General features: G+C 47.3%; 1 non-coding gene across 1 annotated transcript; it reads left to right on the top strand.

The window, feature by feature from the left end:
* Positions 1-1,046: 1,046 nt before the first annotated feature.
* TRNASTOP-UCA (transfer RNA opal suppressor (anticodon UCA)) lies at positions 1,047-1,137 on the top strand. Its single transcript has one exon. It is a non-coding gene; the product is annotated as a tRNA-Sec (tRNA).
* Positions 1,138-19,627: the final 18,490 nt, after the last annotated feature.

Raw genomic sequence — 19,627 nt, 5'->3', positions numbered from 1 at the left:
CAGTGAATTCACTCCAGCCCTTAACTCAGGTCACACTGGTCACCGAGTTTCCTCTTCTAATCAATATAGTTCCTTCAGGAAAGTGAAGTCTGACAGGAGCCCTCTGAGACCCTTTTATCTGAAGCAGAGACAGTGACGAATGGGAAGATCTGTAAAATTTTCACAAAAGGGTTTTGACTTTGAATGCGCATCATAGAATCATCACAGCCACCTCAGTCATTTTGCCTTTATGAGTGGTGATCTGCTTTATCACTTCATGGTTATTGATGATCGGTCATTAGTTCAGTGCTTCTGATGTTCCTAGGCACTGTCAGGGAGGGCAGTGTTCCAAGGTCATTCTCCAACCTGAGGTGAAGTTTAACCAGAGGGAGATGATGTGTATTCAGGCAGTATCAAACTTGAGACATGGGATATGAGGTCTGCCACCAAGATGCCATGTCTCTATGGTCAAATCATTGCACTTTTCTATGCCTTTGCTTCCCTTCTTCCTCTTTCTTCTGCATATTTAGACTGCAAGATTTTCAGGGACATACGGACATGTCTGTACAGCACCTAACACAATGGGGTCTTGCAGTCGACTCAATTTTCTTTAGGCTGTCACACTGCAAATGCAAAGCAAGAGAACCCATAGCATCTGACATACCTTTACCTCTGAGGTCTACAATTTAGGGTATTTCCCTATTGCACCATTTCATTTGCACCATCAAAGTCACTCTGAATGCTAAAGTGTTTCTGCTCTCTCTGTGTCCAGATATTGGTAAAGTCCATCAAGGGTGACACACTGGCAGTGATAAGATGGAAGGTAACAAGTATGTCATGCAAGAACTGTCAACAACACAGTCAGTTCTTGTCATGCACAGACAAAGCCCTTCTCATTCCACATACATTCCTTGTGCCTGTTGGTGTACAAATAAACAATTGTGCATGCTCTTCAGCTATGATGTGTGCTTAGCTTCATGATTTTTCTTCTCTGGTCACTGAGCTTTGCCTAGGGTGAGGTTTTTGCAACTCAAATGAAAGCTACAGCAGAGTATAGAAATTGCCCGGATGACCCTCAGTGGTCTGGGGTGCAGGCTTCAAACCTGTAGCTGTCTAGTGACAGAGTGGTTTGAGGGGATCGAGTGCACCCTCAGTAAGTTTGCAGATGACACCAAGTTGGGTGGGAGTGTTGATCTGCTCGAGGGTAGGGAGGCTCTGCAGAGAGACCTGGACAGGCTGGAGCGATGGGCTGAGGCCAACTGTAGGAGTTTCAATAAGGCCAAATGCCGGGTGCTGCACTTGGGCCACAACAACCCCCAGCAGTGCTACAGGCTTGGGGAGGAGTGGCTGGGGAGCTGCCAGTCAGAGAGGGACCTGGGGGTGTTGATTGACATCTGGCTGAACAGGAGCCAGCAGTGTGCCCAGGTGGCCAAGAAGGCCAATGGCATCCTGGCTTGTATCAGCAATAGCATGGCCAGCAGGGACAGGGAAGGGATCTTACCCCTGTACTCGGCACTGGTGAGGCCGCACCTCAATGACTGTGTTCAGTTTTGGGCCACTCACTACAAAAAGGACATTGAATTACTCGAGCGTGTCCAGAGAAGGACAACGAAGCTGGTGAAGGGTCTGGAGCACAGGTCGTACGAGGAGCGGCTGAGGGAACTGGGGTTGTTTAGTCTGGAGAAGAGGAGGCTGAGGGGAGACCTCATCGCCCTCTACAACTACCTGAAAGAAGGTTGCAGAGAGCTGGGGATGAGTCTCTTCAACCAAGTAATAAGTGATAGGACAAGAGGGAATGGCCTCAAGCTGTGCCAGGGAAGGTTTAGACTAGATATTAGGAAGCATTTCTTTACAGAACAGGTAGACAGGCGTTGGAATGGGCTGCCCAGAGAGGTGGTGGAGTCCCCATCCCTGGAGATATTTAAGAGTCGGGTTGACATAGCGCTTAGGGATATGGTGTAGTTGAGAACTGTCAATGTTAGGCTAATGGTTGGACTGGATGATCTTCAAGGTCTTTTCCAACCTAGACGATTCTGTGATTCTGTGATTCTGTGACTACTTGAGAACTGGGAGGCCATCAACAGTGCAACTTCAAAGTAAGTAAATGCTGGGATGGAGTATGAAGAAGGAAGTCAGAAGTCCCATCTTAAAGCTCCAAGATTTGTGTGTGCAGTCCTAGGAACATTTTATTTTATTGCAGAAATAGAGGACCTGAATATATTTTCACACATTACAAATGCTAATGTTTGTTTCCTGAGAGATGTGTCCTATCTTCTGCCTTATGCATTTCCCATTCTTCAGTGAGGTTAGCAATGTCCCAGTGGTGGCTTCAGCAACAGACTTGCTCTAGTCCCTGTAGATCCAGTACTCAGCCAGATGCTGAACCAGTGACTCCTACAGGACAAACATAACATCTGACAGGACTGGCCTCCAACTTATAAATGGCAACTTAGGCTACCCCTACAGTAGGCAGCAGGCAGTTGTAGATGTGGAAAATGCAGCAGTCATGAAGTTGGCACCAGTGGAAATATCTTGTATACCACCTGTACTTTTGCACTCAGCAATGAGAGTTTTAAGTCCTGTTGATTTCATGTCTTTCTCAACTACTCAAAAGACAAATTAATGTCTGCAGGAAGCTGGATATGCATTTTCTCTACAAGAAATCTGCAGGTGAACATGTTTATTTGCCTTATTTTTAAAATATGCATATCAGCTTTTTGTTGGGAGAGGTATCCTTTTAAAAAATCTGACACAACTCCTTGCTGAATTAGTTTTTTCAACTCACTACCATCTTGAAAGTCTTACTTGCAGTAGATCTTTTCTGTATGTCCCTCTTATAATCAGGCATTTCAGCAGCACTGTGTGGGGCAAAACAGAGATAATGAAAGATTCAAGGTAAAAATCATCTGATTGCAGAGTCTGGTTTGCACAAAGCCTTAAACACCACTTCAGAGGTTACCAGGTTTTAAGGGATGCCTTGGGCACAGGGGAGGTTTAACTTGTTCATTTTTTTAATGAAACAATATACCTGTATCTAGCTTTTGTAATGATATTATTTTGGAAGGGCTTGATTTAAATTTAGAACAGGAAAATGGAACTCCCAGCTCCAGAAGTAAATGAAGTACAATGCACTGGAACTGTCAGTTCAATGCACTGGAACTGTTATGTGTCTGTAAGACTGCTGACCCATATTGCACAGAAAAAGCCTTCCTGAACTTCCAGATAGACTGTAGTCTGGAGTGCATGCTAGATGAATAAATGAAGTAGCTTCATACTACAGAAATATCTTTTATTTTCTTATTTCTGGAAGACAATCTAGGTGCAAAAAAATTAGAAAGATTGTCTTAGTTGAAGGACCGATGCTATTTTCACACCTTTCCCTGTAGTATAAAATCCTTCAGTATTCAGATCTGCAGTTTTGGAGGGCTCACAAAAAAGGAAGACTGTGCCACAATGCGGTCTTATGCAATATCTTCAGTATGGGAGTAGTTTTAAAGCAACTTCCCCACAGGAAGTGAGTGAAACATGAATCATCATAAAGCAATAGTGGCTCTGTTCATCCCTTTCTGCCATCTGCATATTGCCTGGAGCTTCATGCAGTCTGCATGTGCTTGTCTTACAGCAGCAATCTGAAAGAAGTACAGACACCTTGGAAAGGCAAAGCAGAACATGTGATGGGAAAGTACTTCAGACCCTTGTGCTCCACAGGATCACAAGATAGCAGCTGGTGAAGCTGTTTCCTGATTCAGGGATGGAGACATCAGGGGTCAGCTCTGTGGAGTTTAAGCAAACAAATCAAGAAAGGCTTTGAATGGCCTTATGTAATAGCTGGGACACATGGATCATGGCAGCAGTAGGCTACATCTCCTAGAGGTTCTAGCTTTCTGGGCAATCATGGTCATATTTTCCCACACTAGGTGAAAATCTCAATCACATGACACAAAGGAATGAGGGAAAAGGGTGGCACAATGGGGTAATGCTGGCAAAGGCATGATTTGTGGAAACCTTTCCCACTCACAGCATTGCACAGGAGAGAATGTAAATTTCGCGAAGTAGTGAGTTTTCAGTGGTTGTGTAAGTATCAATTTTCCCATTATTTTACTCTTTCTGAAAACCAAACCCATCTGGATTGGCTCAGCAAACACAGCTGTTTACTTCAACCCAGAGGTGCATGCACACGTGCACAGAGACATTTTCATCACTTTAAGAGAAACCCTTAGTTGCATTCCTGGTATGTTCTCACGCAAAGGGATTAAATCACGCAAACCGAGTAATGCTTATCTGACAACAAAGCAATAAACTGTTATTCCCGTGACAAATTAAGCTTGCTGACATCTCTGGTTTTTTTGCATAAACTGGCAGGTGCAGTTTGCCCCTGCACCATGAGCGGCCTGTATCAAGCGTGCTCCGCTGACACTTTCCAAGCTGACGGCAGCGTGAGGCGGTCCCTGATCCCCACATGGGCCTGTAAGGGCCGGCTCCACCTGGGCACCCCTCACCACCTGGCATCGGCACAGAAAGCTTCTCTCTGTGTGAGTAGCAGTCCTGCCCCGCCCAGAGCTGCCCTCTCCTTCTGTCATAGGGTCATCCAGAAAGCTGAGCTCTCAATTTGAGAAGTAGAAATCCCTCATCCTCTGGACAAAAACGAGAGTCAAAACCTTCACGAATAAGAGGGAAGATGCAGTGAGGCCAGAGATGATGCTACATCTCCCTCCAGCGCTGCAAACATCCTGCTGCCAAGCGGCACCAGCTCTTACCATCATGGGGAAGATGATGGCGATGCTGTGTGCAAGGCTGTTGAGGTGGATCGCTCACAAACTGCCGAGCCACAGGCAGTGCTGCACTGCCTTGCAACAGCCACACCACAGCTCCCCAGCGCATGGGTAAGGCAGCAGCAATCCCAGACAATGTCTTTCCTCCTGCTTCTTCTCTACTTTGCTGAATTTCACCTCTTTGACCTACACTGAAACATGACATGATAAGTCCGTATGGTGGTTTCTGTTGTGTGGGGTTTTTTCCCTTCTTTTAAATCAACTAGAACACACGCCATGAGAGGAATAATTTCTTGGAAGTTTGGTAGGTTGTTCTCGTCTATTAACCTGATCTGTGCCATGACGAGCAGCACTTTCCACTAACAGGTTACATTTCTCCAGTTGTGCCTCCGGTAGCAATCGCAGCAATTCTCACTGCACACAGCCTGCGCTTTCTCCTAAAAAGCCCATTGAATAACAAGGGAAAACACAATGATAAGGGCTTGAACACTGCTCACTGGCCGAGAATTTGGTCACAGTTTCAAGAGATTGTCTGTACTTCCTTTTTTAAGAGTGTTTACAAACCCATAAATCGCTAAAGAAACTGAGGCAGTTCTGTTAAACAAAAGTGTGACCTGAATTTGCCAATTGTCTCTGAAGAGTTGTAAGCTTTTTGTCTCTTAAAACACAGTGATGACATCACCCTACTTCTCCCTCATCCTACACAGTTTCCAAAAGGCATTTCTGTTCCCTCCTGAGCTGGAGAGCCCTCACCACAGCTTCTCCTCAGGGAAACAGTCTTTGAAAAGAGGTGTTCCCAGACTGGGAGTCTCCTTTCACCTTTCCAGACTGGAAATATTTTAGATCATTTTAACTGCCTTTGCTTTTCACATTCTGTTTTTTTTACAGGTGAAAATAATGATAGAAACATGCTACTGTTTTAGGTAATATTTGAGGCACCTGAGAGTACAACTATTATGCTTAAAATACAAGGCAAGTCCTGTTGCTTCTTGCCTCTTTTTATCTCCTAAGAAAAAGGCAGTTGGGCAGAACTAACTATTGAACTTTACAGGGCCTTTTGAGGAGGTAAGGTGAACATCCAAGGCACTTTACTTGGTTTAAAAACAACATATGAAAAATACACTTTTGGTTTTTTTGTGACACATTTTGCTTCCCCTGGACAAAAGCAATGTCTTCAAACGTTGGTATTCTTTTTGCTGCTCTTCATGCAAGGAATTGAAAAATACAATAACCAAATTACTTAAAATGGGATCTTTGGGAGAGGGAGTTGTTCAATGTTTTGTGAAGTGACAATCATGTATTCCTTAGTGAAAATGTCCCATGACAGTAGCACTGAGATTCCTGGTACACTAAAAATAAAATCTCCTCCAGGTAAGGCAGCTGCAATGTTTCAAGTCTGGAAACTGGCAGATGTTCATCATTTCTTACCTTGAGGCCACATATGCCTGTTGTTTGATTTAAGGCGTTACAAAAACCATCAGCATCACTTGAAATTGTTGTAGAATAGCTGCAGAGTTGATCTCTCCTGATTTCCCATTGTTTTATTTGCCCTGGAGTGCACTGCACTGTTTTAAGTGACACACCCCAGGGATTCACAGCAGACTCTCCTCCCCTTATTCCAGCATGTCTGATCCAACATTTGGTTTGCTTGAAAAAGCTGTTTTCAAAGCCATTATTTTAAAATCCCTAGGATGGTGCACACTAACATTATTTAAAAGCCAAGGAATAGCAGTGCATAAGATCTACTCTAATAGACTAGCAACCACTTCTTATTAGGGTACGTAAGCGAAACAGGTTTTAGCTTACCAGATCATATCATTCATCTCTCAAGAATTTAATATATGACTCAACTCTCATCAGAGCTGCTCCAGAGAAAATTAATCTCTTAATTCCCATGTAAACTCCAGGCAAACAGTAGCAAAGAGCTAATGTCCTGAAAAGAAGGCTTCCTGATTCTTTATATATATTTTTTAAATGTGCACGATTGTACTCTTGCTGAAAGTACAATTTTCCATGTTGCATGGTTTGTTACCTGAAAGGAAGTTGCAGAGAGCTGGGGATGAGTCTCTTTAACCAAGTAACAAGTGACAGGACAAGAGAGAATGGCCTCAAGTTGCACCGGGGAAGGTTTAGACTGGATATGAGGAAGCATTTCTTTCCAGAAGGGGTTGTTAGGTGTTGGAATGGGCTGCCCAGGGCGGTGGTGGAGTCCCCATCCCTGGAGGTGTTTAAGAGTTGGGTCAACATAGCGCTGAGGGATATGGTGTAGTTGGGAACTGTTAGTGTTGGGTTGATGGTTGGACTGGATGATCTTCAAGGTCTTTTCCAACCTAGACGAATCTGTGATTCTGTGATTCTGTTTCAGTGACCTCCTTGCACTGTAAATTCAAAACCTGTACCACATTTTCTTAGAATCTACAAGTTGCAATGCCTGCAATTTGTGGTCCCTGCACACGTAGGATACGCGTGCTGACTGAAGATCTACGGGACAATAAACTATGATTTCTTCAAGCAGATTACCAATCCAGATATTCCAATAACCTGTTTCCAATGGGAGGTGTTTTCCTTTCCTCCCCGGTGACTAAATGGCAAATGGTCTGCAAAGAGAACTCTTGCTGACTGTGACTGAAAGAAAGAAAACTAAGCTGGCTGTGCAGGTGTTGCTGGTGACGGCTTGCTGTGCCTGTGCTGCCACGGGGACAGCAGATGCTAGAGTGACCCTTTGTCCTGTGTCCTTCCAGCCCTCTACTTTCATGGCTTGTCTAGTGCAGAAGGCAATGCTGACTTTTAAACTGTTATTGGTGTCGTGGGGGAAGGTGTCATCTCTTTGCTATTTACTAGTTTCTTCCTCCCTTTGTCTCGTGCTGTTTTGTCAGTGCCACTGTACAGAGCACAACTTTAGAGGATTCTTTGTCTTTCCTTTGGGTTAGATTTTTACTAGCTTAATGAGGTCAAGATTACCTGCCATGATTTTACAGAGCAAGGACCCCAAGTAAACAGAAGTGACCAGCAATGCGAGCAGTCCCTGACACACACAGCACTTTCCCCACTATCCACAATTTTTTCTTTTCCACGGCACAGCTGGAAGTGCGTATGTTTAAGCCAGGAGCAGTTTGGAAGATAGTCAAGCCCTTGAGAGGATAGGCAAGACAATGGTCACCCACTGCACAAGGTCAGAGGCGATCTGCAGAACTGCTCAGGACACCGAGTGCAGAAAAGCTGGGCCTTGCCTCAGGTGAAGTGAGACTATGTATGGCCTGACCGGTGGTGACACAGGGCCTGACGTTACTCAGATGTAAGAGCCTCAAAACCTCGTAGCATCAAGAGAGGACGGGGATTCTTGCACCAGGCCAGGCAGTGCAGTAGTAAAGGGAGCATCTACCTCCTCAGCAACCAGCCAGGGGCTTACAGGGACTTGTGTCTGTAACTCTCTTGCCCACAGTTGTTCCTGTCCTGTGGCAGGCTCCTCTAGCATCGATTTATCTGCAAATGCTTTCATGACTGAGCTGAAGGATTTCTCTCATGCTCAGATCATTTCCTTCTGTTCACTCAAATTTCTCCTTCTGTGAGAGACAAGAAACCAGGTCTGAGAGAAAAACAGCCTGAGAAAGCAAAAGTTGATGCTAGTCTAAGGAATGCCTCAAACACTCGCAAGATGAAACTATGAGTCACAGGGTGGATGATGTGGAGGTCAAAGCTGATAAGGCTGCCCGAATAACACAAGATGCAGCTGAGGGGGGAGCCCTGTGGAGACAGGACAGCTCTGCTCTGGTGCACCTGGACAAGTTTCAAGGGCCATCTGTCCGGTGAATGACCTTTGCTTCGTTATCAACGAAATGCATATTAATGCTAACGAGGGCTAACATGATCATGATAATTACATCATCCCATGAAACACCTTACCCCTCCCCGTACATGGGATATGTAGGTATGTGGGTCAACCTAGGGGATGGATCCAAGGAAAGTGTGTATAAATCAAGGGGGGGAAAGAAAGGCGGGGGGGGCCTGGAGGGTGAAATGAAGAATACGGATGCCTCCTGGAATCCTTGCTGGCCAGATCGATGCAGAAACCCAGACCGGTGATCTGTATTTCCCTATTCCCTCTATTTCCCTCTTTTCCTATTTCCATTCAGAAATGCAGGGCATATTGTATTGTTTGCCATGACTTGTTATATACTTAGCCAATTATCGAGTGTTCAATTAGTACATTGTGGGTAGTTAATAAACGTTTGGAATTTGAGACTTGTCTTACCACTGTCTGCTCTGTTGTGGATTTGCGATTCTGAGTAACATGTCTCCCTCATCTGAGCAGGACGGGACAAGACTCAAAATGTCCTATTTAAGATAAACTTAATCTATGTCTAGCTTCTCCATTACCTAGCCTTTCTAAGTTACTTAAACTCTCAGCGGTGTTCCTAGAGCATCGGTGCATACTGCATTGAACTGTCAGTGTTGTTCCTAGAGCACCTGTCCTCTATTAAACCTGCAAAACAGTATCTATTTATCGATTATTCCTCCTATGAATAATATCCTAAGAGAAAAGAGTTCTCTAAAGCTTGTGCCTTTTACATACGGTTTCACTACGTTCTTACTTGTACTGTTAAAGATTCAGGAAGAGAAAACTGGATGCCCCATTCTCCTCCCCACCGGCACCCACAGTGCTGGGGCTCTGCCATCAGTGCCCTGCCTGCCTGCCTGCCCGCTGCCTCCTCCTGCCCGCGCCTCCCACCGCCTCCCGTGATGCCACACGCTCCGGCCGGCCCAGCTCCGGGGACTGTCCCCAGCTCCTCCCAGGGCACGAAGGAAGCCCTCCCCGACACCTTGGCTGGGCACAAAGGCCTCGCACACCTCCGCCCACCCCACCCCAAGGAGCTGCAAGATGCATCTCCCACTCTGCCGGCCAGCACCAGAGGCGCTGACGCTGCAGACCGCCACGCCGGCGGGACAAAAAGGAGCTGCCCCGTGGCCCTGCACCCATGGCCACCGTGCGGCCAATGGCCACCATGCGGCCAACGGCCACCTGGGGCGCCACGAGCCTCTCGAAGGAGGACCATGACCAAATCCAGGGCAAGCCAGGAAGGGGGAAAAAGCCCAGAGCGGAAAGGGCTGAGACAAACCCAGCTCTCACAGCCTCTTCCCGTGTCTCTTCCTCTCCTGTCCCTACTATTCCAGTACCTGTAGTGACTCACATTTTTCAATAGCTTTCTGGTACTGAGATGCCTGAACATAGAAGTGTTGATACAAATACGGCCTCACAAGTGCTGGAGAGAGGTGTGTAAAAACTTCATTCTATCCTGTCAGCTACGCACTTCATAGCATCGCCCAGGATGTTGTTAGCATTGCTTTGTGAAGAGCAACATAGGAAAACATCTGTCTGTGGTCTAGCTGGAGGGGTTCTCAGTCCAGGCTTGAGAAAATCCTGTGATCGAACTTATGGGATAATTTCAGTCACTTTTCCACTTGAGACATGTCATAGTGCTTTCACCCAACATGGCTTTACAAAACTGACAGCATCTTCCATTCTGAAAACACAGCTTCTCGACTGCTCCAAAAAGCACAGCTGTAGCTGTCTTGTCATGGCCAAGTGACTCACTATCAGACAGTGTGAAAAGATAGTAGTAAGGAGGAGGCAACTGTTTATATTTTTCAGAATAGGTAATGCACATGGGAAAGAAAACCTCATTCCATCTGTGCCCCATCTGTCTCACTCCATGGACCATCTTGAGTCTTTGGCCATCTCTGGCTCTGCCTGCCTGCAGGCTGTGGGCACGCGAGGTGTTGAAAGCCCAGGGGGTGCCTGTCATCTCACAGCTCTACTCTGTTACTAGAAAAGTTCCAAAGTCCAGTTCTACTGAGATTTTTCTTGTGCTCCTCTGGAATACTTAGTCATGGGTTATTCTTTTACACAGCAGTGGAAGAAAACCCTTACTCATTGTACCTTTTCTCTTGAGAAATCTTTATATTTATAATACTACTGGAGGATGTTTAAAAATAAAGCAAGTTTCTAAAGAGTTTTTGATGCAAAGCAACTTTTTTAACCTGTATGTAAATTTGCTCATTTTACACTCATCTTCTCTCCTGTTTTCCCTTTCACACTGCCTTTTTTCTGCCTCTAGAAAAAAGAACTATAGCATGGCAAAAGTCAGCCAAAAAAACCTTTGCTACTGTAGCCAAGAGTGATCAGTACTGTAATAATATTGCATTTTTTGTGCTGCATTACCATCTATCTGCCTTTGAGTGGTCTGTAACTAGCTGCTGTGTCCTGACCAGCCTCTGTCCCAGACGACACTCTTGCTGGGAGCAGGACATTTCGTAGGTCGGACGAGTCTTGTCGTGAGGTCAGTGACAGGTGCAGTTTATCCAGGTATGGAAAACCCCACAGCCAGGCAACAGAGCCCTGAAGGGGAACTATTTAACACAGAGGCAGCAGCAGCAGAGAATCAGCCTCTTTTGCAAATACACCAGCCAGAATCCACAGAGATATCTGAGCTGTGGTTATGAGCATCAATACAATCCTCAGAAATATCCTGGTTTGTCTGGTTTTGTATCTGCATGACTGTAAAGTATACTGAAGTCAAATATTTTGAGCCATGATCAATCAGTACTTCAGAAACAGACACAAACGACTTTCAAAAGTATTATTTTTTCCCCCCATATCCTCCTAAGAGTATCAGAGCAGTATCAACAAACAGCAAGACAGCAATTCTCAAGTAAATAACCAATCGCATGGGTATTTCTCTTCAGTCGTATCTGTGTTGTTGTGTACTCAGATGTTATCTCCAAGATGTAGCTTTTCACATTCAAGTGTAATGCTCTCAGTTTCTCCTAATGTATCTGTGAGCACAGTTTCCTTTTTATATGTTTCCGTAACTACAGAACTGACACATCTGTGAACTGTTCAGAAAAACTCATGTTATTAACAAGGGAGTAGCAGATAGGCCACAGGCAAATTCATTAAATAATGTAAAAGCAAATTCTATTTCTCCTTCGAAGTATTACATCCTTACGTGCAGTCACTATCCAGAAGTGTATTCAGCTTAGTACCTCCTGAGAAGGAGATTATTTTCTAAAGTGCCCAATAGAAGTAACAACACGCACACATGCAATTTGAGGAGGTAACTCAGCCGGTCAGTTTAACCACTCCTCTGTTTCATCCTCTTAAATGCTTTACAAAACATCCCCGTAAGACTGAGATCTCTTCTGACTTTAGACATGTAAAAGTTGACATGTCTTTTTAACTTCTGTAGGAAGCAACAGGCACTCCTCAGAAGCAATTTATCCCACTTGCTCTCATACTCATCTCAGGACATCCTGTGGCTGGGCAAAAATTCACTTTTCTAAACCTGTTTATGCACACAGCAAATGGGAAATTTAACTGGACACATTTACCTGCCTCATTTCAGAGAGACCAAAAGTAATTTAACAACCCTTCAAAGAAGGATCAATTACATATGTTATTCATATAAGGTACAGCTGTTCTCCACTGCATCCAGCACACCACTTCTGCTGCTGTTTTCAGTCTTTCCTACAAGGTGTTGGGGACAAGAGCTGGACGTGTTAACTTCCCCCACAATCACTACAGCTTTTACACTCACCCGAGACCTCTTGCACCAGTACACCTCCCTCTGATTCAGCCCCAAGGTCCCTTCAGCTCAGCACACCGCCTTCAGCACTGGCAAAGCCTCCCAAAATGGGTAACACCAGCAGAGGGGCACAGCTGCCATTTTCTCAGAAGAGCTTCTCAACATCCAACGTGCTCTTCTTGCCTGCCAGAAACTAACCTGAAAACAGATCACAGAACTGAAAGAAAATGGAATGGGCCTTATTTACTCAGGAAGGAGACTTTTGCTTACAAAAATGCAGAGGTGCAAACATTCCTTTTATATTTCCACTAGACACACACAGGCTATGGACCTGCCGGCCCTCCAAAACCTCAGACAGAATAAAACTAAAATTTCCTGTCACAGGAACTCAGCGTACATTAGTTTGGAGCTGCTGAAACCTGGATAGCTTTACACCATGCATCCAACCAGCTAGGTCTTTTCGTGATCCTCAGGCCTTGAGAAGAAGCATTTTGAATATCAACAACCTGTGAATGGAACTGCTGCACAGATAAGGAAGGAAGTACTATTTGCACATTTACTAGAGTGAAATACTCTTGTGTTTGTTGTTTTGGATTGTCAACGGGAAAAAAATATATACAACTGTCACAGTTACATTGGCAGGGAATTTGTTATTCCTTTCCTCTTGGTTTTTAAATTCCAGAAATAAATTCAAACATTTAATTAGACTTTGAAGCCTCCAATCTTTGCGGATGGAGAGCTGGGTGAGCCTTGTGGTGTTTGTGGCTTTTTAGAATGCACCAAGCAGTTAAATAGAGATCCCAGGAAAAAGGTAAATAAATCACAAAATACATAATTAAAGCACCTGCCACCTTTACAGCTCGACCTTAATTCCACACCATCATACATGGACAATAGTCACGGGGAGTGTTCTGGGTGCCTTCTGCAAGCTTGAACTCACCACCAAGAAAAAAAGTTGTCTTTTATTTTACAAATAAGGCATTGGAATTACTGCTCACGAGCAATCCACAGACATCCCCCACTGTCTACTTCTGCTATTCCTTCTATTAGCAAGAACCTCCAGAGCATTTCCAGTGCAGGCCAGGGGCACCGAGTCATCCATATCCAGATCTGCCGTAATCTCCCAGATCCCATAAAGGGCCACATCCCCTGGTAGATGGAGCACCTGAATAAAACAAGGGAGAACTGATTTATGTGCCCCTCTGCCACAAACCTTGGACAAGCTGCTTCAGTCCTGAGCCCAGCACACACGTATCTGCTGCTGCCCAGCTGCAGATGGCAGCTCCTTCAGGCCCCACATCTCACGCCCTTTCAGCTGGGTGCTCTGCTTTGATCTCCTCCTCCATCAAACCGGCATCATGACTCTTGCTTTTCTTGGAAAGTCTTCCAAGAGCTAGTTAGTGTTAAAATTAGGATCTGTGCTTTTATATGGACTACAGAAAAAGGCATTTCCTTCCTTAAAACGCTACTCTGGGACCAAAGCGAGGCCCAGCTGCAGCACAGGACTGCCTGACAGGCTGCTCAGCCTGCTGGGCCAGGTCGCACAGAGTGGCCTACGGCAACGCCAGCGCTCCTTGCCCCCACCCCAGCCTGCCCTCTCGGCAAGCAGTTTCCAAAAACTGTATCCCGAGAATTGGAGACAAGGAGAAAGGTGCCCTGAAACACGGAAGGAGCATCCTGAACGGCTGCTGGGCCTTGGGAACACTCTCCTCTGGACTATCTGGCCATCCCCCCAGGGAGGACACGTCTATGCCGTGTGGCCCGAGCCAGGCAGCCCCTGTGGTGTGAGACCACGCACTGTGCTGGCTCTGCCAGCCTGCACCCCAACGGGTGCACCTCTATTTGGGCAACACACCTCCCAGGGTAATCAGTCCAGCCTAAGATAATTAGCCAGGCACACTTGGTCCTGGAGTTCCTACTGCACACAGAGCCAGCTTAAGCCTCTCAAGGCTCGGACGGCAGACTTCCCTTCAGCAGTATTCATCCCCAGGCTCCAACCTATCCGAGGAAGGTGATGACATCTAGAGTCACAGGATTTCTATTGGAAAGTGGCACTATTGTCTCCAGAAAAAATCTGGAATGAATCACATCAGGAGGAGGATGGACAAGATGACCTTCTGGGGTCCTCTTCAGGCATATTTTTGTAAGTCTACATTCCGTGACAGAAAACGCACCTGGATCAGAGCTGCCTGGGCTTACACATTCATGTGAGGAGATTTTGGCATAAGCCTCTGGCAGGAGAAGCAGCCCAGGCAGTTTTTCTATTGGGCTCGGTCTGCCATTAGTGATGGGATTCAATCACAAAATGGCTTCTTCCCCACACACAAATATATCATACCATTGTGAAGAATATGGTGGTGATTCGTGTTAAGTAGATATAATGACTTTGATATGAAGAGCAGGTGTGCTGCTGATATTTTGCAATGTATATATGTTGAAGGAGATTTGTCGTGGTTTTATTGTTAAAATGGTTTGGAGGTTTTTTTCTCCTCAGTAAACACAGACTCATATGGACTGTTGTTATGCAAGTGGAAAATTACTGGAGGGACCCCTGTCAGAAGCCCCCAGCAACACTGGATTGCGCATGTGGAAAAGTACTGGCAGAACCCCTGTCAGGAGCCCGATCAACACCAGAAAGCCCGGGAAAGTTTGAGGGGCCCTGCTTCGCATGTGAAGACCAGGATGGGGCTATAAAAGGGAGTGACGCAGCACCACCTGGTGTCCGTCGGTGCGGAGCAGAAACCCCCCCATGCTCCCCGGCGTACCAAGCCTTTTTGTTTTACTTATTCTTATTGCAATAAATTTATAAAAGTTATTTTTGTCTCTGCCTCTGCATCTATAACAGCACCTTACACAAAACCCACAATAAAATACCTCTGACAAGTTATCAACGAAACAGCATTGCGGTTGTCCACGGGATTAGGCACTGGCTTCTAAACCCCCCATTCTTTGGTACCTTCAGCAAACGGCCAGCTCTGATTCAGCCCTCGGCTGGTTTTCTGAAAGGGTGACAAAAGCAGCTTCAGCAAGATCAGAGTCAGACCACAAAATCTGCCTTCCTTTAGAGATCAGGCCCTGCTGCCTCTGAGCAGCTCAGATCCCCCAACAGCCGCTGGGCCTGCAGGAACTGAACAACTCGGGTCTGACCAGGGGACGAGGCAAAGCCTGGGGAAGAAGGCCAGCTGTGAAACAGTTTGACAGAGAAGAAGGGAGAGAGACAATGTGGGGCAATACAGCTTCCAAAGGAGATTAAAAGAATCAGGGCTTCATGAACCCAATCCATGAACTAGAGGTTCTGTATCTGTACAGATGTTACTGTACTTGGAGCGGCAGAACACTAAAATCCATTGCCCAGGGAGAGCAGAGAAGCTTTGGAGATGAGCACAGAGCACAGCGCTGCCAACTCTTTAACAGCCAGCAGAGCACACCTCCTCCCAGGGGTGGCCAGCTCTAACTGCCACACTGCTGCTCAGGGAGGACAGGGCAGGAGAGTCAGGACAGCTGCAAAAAGTTCATGAGACTTCTCAAAGGGGAAAAAAAGGAAAGAGAAAATAACCAAGATCTTTTTACCAGGCTGTCTGTGACAAGAGCCATCAAAACATGAGAGTCGGTGATAGACAGCTGGGGAGAACAGTCAAGATTTGACAAAACAGTTCAGGCTGCATGAAATCAGAATGAAAATGAACATTCATCCAAAAAAATCACTTAGTATGTTGCTTTGCCCGAGAGGTACCTCTGTGTCTCAAGGTAAATATCCCATTCCGCTGCCCAGATCCAGACCAAGACCACTCCTTTCCTGAAGGTGACTGCAACAGCCCCGAGGCAGGGTGAGGATGGACACCATCTCTTCTCCAGCTGGTGAACCTGGGGAAGAGGAGCTCCCTCTGATCCGACACACTGACTTTGGCAGGTATTCGAGTGGGCTGTGCTGCTCATACTCATGTATGGCAGGATGGGCCCATGGGCTTGTCAGAGACACAGCGGAAGCTAAATCCAAAGCTCAGCCACCCTGACCTTCCTCTTCTGCTCTGGTTTCATAGAGGAAATGCGAGTTTTGAAAATAACTCCACACAACTCAGGTTTTGTGCCAGGAATCCCATCTTCAGTAGGGTTTTCCCTCTTTCCTTAAGGAAAAAGGAAAGGGCGGGGGGAGACGGAGCAACTTGTTTCCCATCCGCGAGCAGCTTTTGCTCAGCCCTCCAGCACTTGGAGGCAAATTATCTCTTGGTGCAAGGGCACAGACTTCAGCCCAGTTCTGCCAGCAAAGAGCTTGGCCCAGGTCTCCCTTCTTGATCCCTGCTTCCTAACAAGCATCCCATTGCTGAGCCAGGATTCAGAAAAGGGGCACCCACAAACCTGAGGAGACCCAGGCTCCCACTCCCTCCTCCTGCCTTCCACAGCAGACTTAACACCCAGGAAAAATAAGATCTGGGAGTCATCAGACATAACATCTCGTTTATTCCTTACAGCTGACCCTGTTCTTTTCCCCATAATATTACAGTCAAAATACAAAGCAATTCATGTCCCCCCTGTGGGTACATTCTCCACAAGGTTTTGAAGGGCAGCTTGGAAGCAGAGCTCCATCTAAATGGAGCCAGGTCTGAGATCTGCATCCCAAAGCTCAGCAGGAAGCAGACAAGCCAAGTCCTTGACAAAAAGTCAGTCTTCCGCAAGAAGCCACCTAGGACGCAATTTCTGTGCCCTCTGCCCTGTGCTCTAGCAATTCCCCTTGTCACATCAAAGGTCTGCGATGTCTGACGGTGCAACTCAACAAAGTGCTCCCTCTTGTTGCTTTACAGCACTCCTGTTGTCACAGTATTGCCTCCAAAGCTCCTTGTTTCCCAACCAGAGCAAGGTTGCCCCAGCATTCAAACATCAGAGAACAGGTTTACCTGATGATTTACAGTCGGCTCAGGGACAGATCAAGCCCTGCACACTTTATGGTGCTACTGGAAGCTGGTGGCTATGGTTCAGGTAGCTGTGCATTTGGACAGGCACAGCCTCATCCCAAATGCCACAGCCCCCGCACTCAGTCCCCTGAGCCTGAAGGCACATTCTTCATTGCCCTCTGAGTCCCAAAGTCCAGAAGTTCCCATTCTGTTCCTTCTCCAGACCTCCACGTGCCCGGGCACTCTGCAGCATTTGAAACTTCCCCAGTTTCAATAAACTGTTTGTTTAAATATAAAAATTAAGAGGAAGGAAAAAATAACAGCCAAGTGGAAAGTGAAAGTTTAATTTGGTGCTGAAACAGCTTGAATACTTCTGCTGCAGCTGTAGCAGGGGGCTGGCACTTAAATGTCTGATCAGGATAAAAGCAAAAATCCTTATGCTAAGGTTTCAAATTATGAAATAACTTCATCTAAGGGAAGACAAAATGCATATATGTAGATATTGCGGTACGTTCATAGTGCCTTCTCAGCACAGTGCTTCTCTTACGGCACGAAGAAATTACTGGTGTGAAATTTTAAGTGTTATTTTGAAGCAATTTACAGTTAAATCAGCAGTAGTGAGAAAACAGTCAAGAATTTGACTTGCAGAATGGGAGATGATTCGTGACTTTCCCCACAGCTTTTCCTGTGAATGACGTTTACAGCTCTCTCACTGTGTGGCAGTGCCAGGCTTTGTCAGGGTCGGTCTGGTCAGGACCTCAGCAGGCTCCTTGTCCATCACTGCGATTCTTCAGTCAGCAAAGACAGAAAGCAAGCTAGGCAGCACTGCCGCCATTGGCCGAGCAAAGCCCCGCCCCCATCCGGCTCCTAGCAACCTGGGCAGCAGCACTGCTGCTATTGGCTGAGCCAAGCCCCGCCCCTGCCCGGTTTCCTAGCAACCAGGGCAGCACTGCCGCCATTGGCCGAGTGAAGCCCCACCCCCACTGTGTCCTAGCAACGCCTGGGATGCAACCAGCAGTGCCAGGGCAGTGGCAATCATTTGAGGAGGAGGAGGTAAGTAGTGAGGAGGTGGCGTGTAGTGAGGAGGAGGAGGAGACGAGTAGTGAGGAGGAGGAGGAGACGAGTAGTGAGGAGGAGGAGGAGACAAGTAGTGAGGAGGAGGAGGAGGCGATCAGTGAGGAGGAGGAGGAGGCGATCAGGGAGGAGGAGGAGACGGCGAGCAGCATCAGGACCCAGTGCCACCAGCAGCTCCCAGGCGCAGCGGTGAGTGGGGCCGGGGCGAGCTCCGGGGGGGCCGGGGATGGGCTTGGGGGGCTTCGGGCAGGGTGCTCAGGGAGGCTCCAGAGGGCCCAGGATCACTCCAAGAGGACTCCAGAGGGCCCAGGGCCAGTCTGGGTGGGCTCTGGGGGCCGGCAGGGGCTCAAGGGGGGGCTTCAGAGGGCCCAGGGCTGGTCCGGGCAGGGTCTGGGGAGAGGGGTGGGGTCCGGGGGCCAGTCTGGTCGCTGTCCCTTCCACGCAGTCCCGGGGGGCGGCAGCAGGGGGGACATGGGGGCCGCGGTGCAGTCGGGGTCACCTCTTGCACGTGAACTGGGTGAACTGGGTGGCCGTGCTCGTTTCATGGCCCCTGGCCTTTCGATTCTGTAAGAGTAAGGACGCAGAATTGAGCATGGCAAACAGCTGAAAGCCCTGAAGGTGTTTCCCGGCGCTCGGCGCGGGCAGAGCAGTGGTTCTGGGTGAGGGGTTTGGCGGGGGGGAGCCATTGGGCGCAGGTCGGTACCTTGAACCTGGCTCCTCTGTGCATCCCAGGTCCCTGCGCCGCGGTGATGGCGTGTGCTGGGAGCGGGGCCGCTGGCCTCAGGCCTTCCCCTTGTTGTTGTCCGGCTTCAGAACTGCAGGTTGTGAGTTTCAGAGCAGCCAAACAGTGAGGTTAGACAAAGGTTCAACAGTCAAGTGAGACAAAGAGTAAAGGAAGTAGTGTGAAGCTTTTGAAACAAAACCCAGGTGAATGTGAGTGGTGCGTCTGTGGGGCAAGGTGAGCGGTGGTCTCACTGAGGTCAGATGGCCAGGGCTGAAGGGGTCATGCAGATTTTTCAGCAAAGATACGAGGTGATTTGGAGAGACTGTGGCCTCTCCCTGCCGTGGTTATCACCTGAGTAAAACGGTACATGTGCTTAAGGGTTTGGTGGGCTTGGAAGATACCAATTAATTATTGTTGGGCTCCAAAGGCCCATCAAAATGTCACCTGCTGACTCGGGTCAGTTTTGTTCAGTAGTTGTGTCCCAGCATGGTTTCTGGCAAGCACGGCAGTAGTAGCTGAGGTTAATAACTGTGGAAGCTGGAGCAGTTCCTTGAGGTGAAGTCCCTGAGGCGCAGCACGGGGCGGCGGGTGGCCCAGCCGTGGGCA

This window comes from Strix uralensis, chromosome Z, assembly GCF_047716275.1.
Source record: "Strix uralensis isolate ZFMK-TIS-50842 chromosome Z, bStrUra1, whole genome shotgun sequence".
Taxonomy (NCBI): domain Eukaryota; kingdom Metazoa; phylum Chordata; class Aves; order Strigiformes; family Strigidae; genus Strix; species Strix uralensis.
This window is presented reverse-complemented; position numbering and strand designations above follow the sequence as displayed.